This window comes from Neomonachus schauinslandi, chromosome 9 (genome assembly GCF_002201575.2).
Source record: "Neomonachus schauinslandi chromosome 9, ASM220157v2, whole genome shotgun sequence".
Taxonomy (NCBI): Eukaryota; Metazoa; Chordata; class Mammalia; order Carnivora; family Phocidae; genus Neomonachus; species Neomonachus schauinslandi.
The window spans coordinates 35,993,610-35,999,609 of record NC_058411.1 but is presented as its reverse complement, the minus strand read 5'-3'; positions in this window follow the sequence as shown (position 1 = coordinate 35,999,609).

The window sequence follows — 6,000 nt, the reverse complement described above, 5'->3', positions numbered from 1 at the left end:
ATGACCACATTAACTAACACTCATTTGTTAATGGTCTGTCTTCCGCCGCTAGATTGCACTCCGTCAGTACTCTTGAAGTCACTGTGATATCCTCAGAACCTGGAACAGTGCCTGACGTGCAGTGGGTCCTTAAGAACTATTTGTTGAGTGGATGTTGAGTAGAAAGGAGACACCAGGGGGGCTGAAACAGAGACCAGTGGCTCCTGTGTTCATAGTGAGAAGGCAAAGGGGCAGGAGGTTGCGGGGTGGAGAGAGGCATGGCAGAAGATCAGCAGGGGAAACGGCACTGAGTCAGGAGAGAGCTTGGCAGTGTGCGGCTTTACCGGACCTGGGAGAGGGTGGTTGTCCCTGAGCACTGTGAGCCGGAGGGGAAGAACTAAGTGAAGATGGAATGGTCATCAGGTGAAATATCAAGCAGGGCCTTCCTTGTAGGCCAAGGTTTAGATAAATTCACATTGAATCCCCAGATATACCCTATTAGCCCCATTGTATAGTTTATAAAACTGCGCATCAGGTAATTTTCTGAGGCTACCTGGTAGGTGAATGGCAGAGCCTAGGATAGGAAGCCAGGCTCTCTGGCTTCCAAACACTTATATTTGACCACTATGCCAGCGTCAAAAGACAGAGTCCCCATCCTGATGGACGAGCCATTGCAGTATACATGTGGCAATGTTGGAAAAGATGTATTCTTCCGGGCTGTGGGAGGGGGAAGACCTAGTTCTGCCCGGGAGTGGAACAGGCCAAATGGAAAAAAATAAAATCATTTTCCCTTTTTTTATTATTAGGAAATATTTCACATTGGCTACATCTTAATTAAGAAACAATGTTAAAGTTAAATGCAACAGCCTATGCTTCAGGGCTTCACTGTGTGTTCACTTTTTATTCCTGCTTGCTTTCACATCTACCAATGACCCATGTCAGATGCCTCCTCTCCTACTTTTACCAAATGAAAGATTACGTCTGGAATAGTGTAAAATCACCTATGTTTAAAGCCTGTAATTCTTCACTGAATTGCACAGGTTATGTTCTTTTCTGATTGTTATCGTAAACTGTCTACACTTGGCGTGTTAGTGTGGTAATTCTTACATTGGCTCTGTTGAGTGTAATTGACACACGGAAAGCCGCACATATTTAGAGTGTAAAATTTGGTAGGTTTTTTTACTTACATAAAGACCTGTGAAACCATCTCTCCCTTTGGCCCCTCCTTACACCCTGCATCCTCTTTCCCTAGACAACCGAAGATAGCTCTCTGACCCTATGGATTACTTTGTAGTTTTAGAATTTTATAGAAGTGGAATCATAATGTCTTTTTTGTCTGGCTTCTTTCACTTAGCATAATTATTTGGAGATTCATCCATGTTGTGTAAATCAATGATTCATCCTTTTTTGTTGCTGAATGGTATTCCATTGTATGGATATACCCCAGTTCATCCATCCATTCACCCATTGATTGACATCTGGCTTTTTTCCAGTTTTTGGCTATTAAAAATAAAGCTCCTGTGAACATTACGTACAGTCTTTGTGTAGACATCTGCTTTCATTCCCCCTGGGTAAATATTTAGGAGTGGAATGGCTGGATCGTATGGTAGATACATGTTTTGAAGGGGTTGTACTGTTTTACATTCCGAAAGTTGTGTATGAGGGTTCCATTTGCTGTGCGTACTTGTCAGCACTTAGTATGGTCAGGCTTTCCGTAGATATTCTACTAGAGGTGCAGTGGTATCTCATTGTGTTTTTAATTTGCATTTCTCTGATGACTAATGATATGCTTATTTACCATCCATATTCTTTATTGACGTTTCTATTTTTTGCCCATTTTTTATTGGGTTCATTGCTTCCTTATTATTGAGTTTTGAGAATTCTTTATATTTTCTAGATGCAAGTTCTTTATCAGATACATGATTTGCAATATTTACTTTGTCTATTCCTCATCTTATAGTCTCTTAACAGTATCTTAGAAGATCAGAAGTTTTCAATTTTAATGAAGTCCAATTTATCAATTTATTCTTTGATGAATTGTACTTTTGATGTTGTACCTTAAGAAATATTTGTCTGACTCAAGGTGACAAAGATATTTTTCTAAGAGTTATTTATAACTCTTTTTTTATGTATTTTAGTTACTTATAAACTCTTGGGAAAACTATAAAAGAATGTAAAACTATAAAGTTTTCATTTTACATTTAGGCCAGTCTATTTGAGTTAATATTTATTTACAGAGCCAAGTATGAGTTGAAGTTTACCTTACTGCTAATGGGAATATTTGGCAATTTGTAGAGACAGATAATGTATGGAGATGATGTCTTATGTGTGTTGGGGGGAGGATGGGTGGCATTTGCTTTTGGCATCTAGAGGGTCAAAGCCAGGGATGCTGCTCAGGATACAATGAACAAGAGCGATCCTCTCAACAAAGAATCATTCAGACAAAGTGTCAGTAGTGCCAAGCATGAGAAACCCTAGGCTAGAGGTTTATCAATTTTATTGACCTTCCCAGTGAACCACCTATTTTGTTTTATTGATATTTTCTTTTGTTTTTCTATTTTCTATTTAACTGACTTTTCACTCTGATCCTTATTGTTTTTCTTATTCTAGTTTCCTTTTTTTTTTTTCTTCAAAGATTTTATTTATTTTATTTGAGAGAGAGAGAGCATGAGCTGAAGAGGGGCAGAGGGAGAAGTAGACTCTCCACTGAGCGGGGAACTCACCTGGGGGCCCGATCCCAGGACCCTGAGATCATGACCTGAGCTGAAGGCAGACGCTTAACTGACTGAGTCACCCAGGCACCCCATTATTCTAGTTTCTTTAAGTAGTTCATTTTGTGACCGTATTTCTTTTCCTACATAGATGTTTAGTCCGTAAATTTCCTCCCAGGCACTGCTTTAGTCACATCTCACAAATTTTGATATTGTGTAAAGCCATTTTTATTCAGTTCAAAACTAAAAAACATTTTCTTTGATATATTCTCTGACCCTGAGTTACCCATATTACTTGGTTTCCAAATATTTGTGGATTTTCTAGAGATATTTCTGTTATTGATTTCTAGTTCAATTCCATTGTCAAAGAGCATACTTTGTATGGCTCAAATCCTTTTACATTTATCGAGAGTTATTTTATAGCCCAGAATATAATTTCTTTTTTAAATTAATAATTAATTAATTTTTAAAAAGATTTTATTTATTTATTTGAGAGAGAGAGAGAGTGAGAGAGAGCATGAGAGGGGAGAGGGTCAGAGGGAGAAGCTGACTCCCCTCTGAGCAGGGAGCCTAATGGGGGACTCGATCCTGGGACTCCGGGATCATGACCTGAGCTGAAGGCAGATGCTTAACCAACTGAGCCACCCAGGAGCCCATAATTTCTTTTGGCAAATGTTTTATGTGCGCTTGAAAAGAATGTGTTTGAATTTTAATTACACCATATTAAAGAAACATAATATCAACATGACTTATCTCTGTTCATGTTAACCTTGATCACCTGGCTGAGATGTCAGGTTTCTCTACTGTAAAGTTACTCTTTTTCTCCCCCTTCTGTACTAAACTTTTTGGTAAGGAAGTCACTGCGTGCAGCTCACACTTAGAATGCAGAGTTATGCTTCACCTCCTTGAAGGGTGTTACTTTTTTATTCAATGTGATGATCTCTGTCTTTTATTTATTTATTTTTAAAGATTTTATTTATTTTGAGAGAGAGGAGGAGAGAGAGAGCACGAGCAGGGGAGAGGAGCAGAGGCAGAGGGAGAAGCAGACAAGCAGACTCCCTGCTGAGCAGGGAGCTGATGAGGGACTCCACCCCAGGACCCTGGGATCATGACCCAAGCTGAAGGCAGACGCTTAACCTACTGGGCCACTCAGGTGCCCTGATCTCTATCTTTTAATTGCATTGTTTAGACCATTTGTATTTAAAGTAATCATTAATATGGTTAGATTTAAATCTGTAACCTTGCTATTTGTTTTCTGCTCTTATCTGTTGTTTGTTTCTTTTTTACTCTTTTTTGGTCTATTTTGGATTTATTGAGTTATTTTTCATCATTCTATTTTATATCCTTTGTTCGAGTTATTAGCTATCATTCTTTTTTTTTTTTAGGTTTTATTTATTTGTCAGAGAGAGAGGGAGAGCACAAGCAGGGGGAGCGGCAGGCAGAGGGAGAAGCAGGCTCCCCGCTGAGCAAGGAGCCGGATGCGGGACTTGATCCTAGGACCCTGGGATCATGACCTGAGGCGAAGGCAGACGCTTAACCGACTGAGCCACCCAGGTGTCCCATTAGCTATCATTCTTTATTTTGTTATTTAGGTGGCTGCTTTAGGGTTTGTAGTATACACCTTTAACTTATCACAGTTTACCTTCAAGTGTTATGATCCCACTTCATATACAGTATGAACACCTTGTTTGTAATAGTATATTTCCATTACTCTCCTTATGACTTTTTTGTTATTGTCATATATTTTGTTTTTTGTCTTTTATAGACCCCATGCTACATTATTATTTTTGTTTGAATAATCAGTTATTTATTTATTTTAAAAGACTTATTTATTTATTTATTTTGGAGAGAGTGGGGGAGGGGCAGCGGGAGAGGGAGAGAATTTTTTTTAAAGATTTTATTTATTTATTTCTTTGGCAGAGAGACACAGTGAGTGAGAGAGAGAACACAAGCAGGGGGAGTGGGAGAGGGAGAAGGAGACTTCCCGCAGAGCAGGGAGCCCCATGCTGGGCTTGATCCCAGGACGTGACCTGAGCCGAAGGCAGACGCTTAACGGACTGAGCCACCCAGGCACCCCAGTTATTTTTTATTTAAAAATTTTTTTAGAGTTAAGCTCCTTTTTATTTTTTAATTTTTTTTTAAGATTTTATTTATTTATTTGAGAGAGAGAATGAGAGACAGAGAGCACGAGAGGAAAGAGGGTCAGAGGGAGAAGCAGACCCCCCCGCTGAGCAGGGAGCCGGATGCGGGACTCGATCCCGGGACTCCAGGATCATGACCTGAGCCGAAGGCAGCCGCTTAACCAACTGAGCCACCCAGGTGCCCAAGCTCCTTTTTATTTTTTATTTTACTTTATTTTTTTTTGAGAAAGAGAGAACACACACGTGTGTGAGTGGGGGAGGGGCAGAAGGCGAGGGGGAGAGAGAGAGAATCTTAAGCAGGTTCCACACCTGGCATGGAGCCCCACGCGGGGGTTTATCTCATGACCCTGAGATCATGACCTGAGCCGAAATCAAGAGTTGGACACTTACCCCACTGAGCACCCAGGTGCTCCTGAACAGTCAGTTATTTTTATTATTATTATTTTTAAAATTTTTTTTTAAAGTTTTTATTTATTTATTTGACAGAGAGAGACACAGTGAGAGAGGGAACACAAGCAGGGGGAGTGGGAGAGGGAGAAGGAGGCTTCCTGCGGAGCAGAGAGCCCGATGCAGGGCTCGATCCCAGGACCCTGGGACCATGACCTGAGCCAAAGGCAGACACTTAACGACTGAGCCACCCAGGTGCCCCCAGTCAGTTATTTTTTAAAGGGATCTAAATAATAAGAAAAAAAACTTGTATGTACCCATACAGTCACACAGGTTATATTTTTTATTGTACTATTAGTAAGTGAAAATAAAGAAATCATACATATTGAGGTTATTGGATGCATATATATATGTATATATAAGCACATATACATTCTAACTTCTACCGTTAGAATAAACTTTAAAGAAGTGAAATTCAGAAATCAGAGCAAAGTTCATTTTCTTAAACTCTGTTGAATTGCCATTGAGCAGATCATTACTATAGGGGAAACGTGTTTCAGGATCGTGTGGAGTATTACAGCATTCAGAACACCTGGACTCGGAGAACTCTCTACACAGACACTGCTGAGTGTGCTGTGCTTCTTCTCTTTCCGCCGGGCAACATTAGGAGGAGGAAGGTGCATGGAAAGAAGGAATCAGTCCACCTGTGCTGATATTTTCCAGACCTTGAGAAACTTTGAAACATGAGTTTGGAAGCATTTTTTTTTTCTTTTGATGGTGTG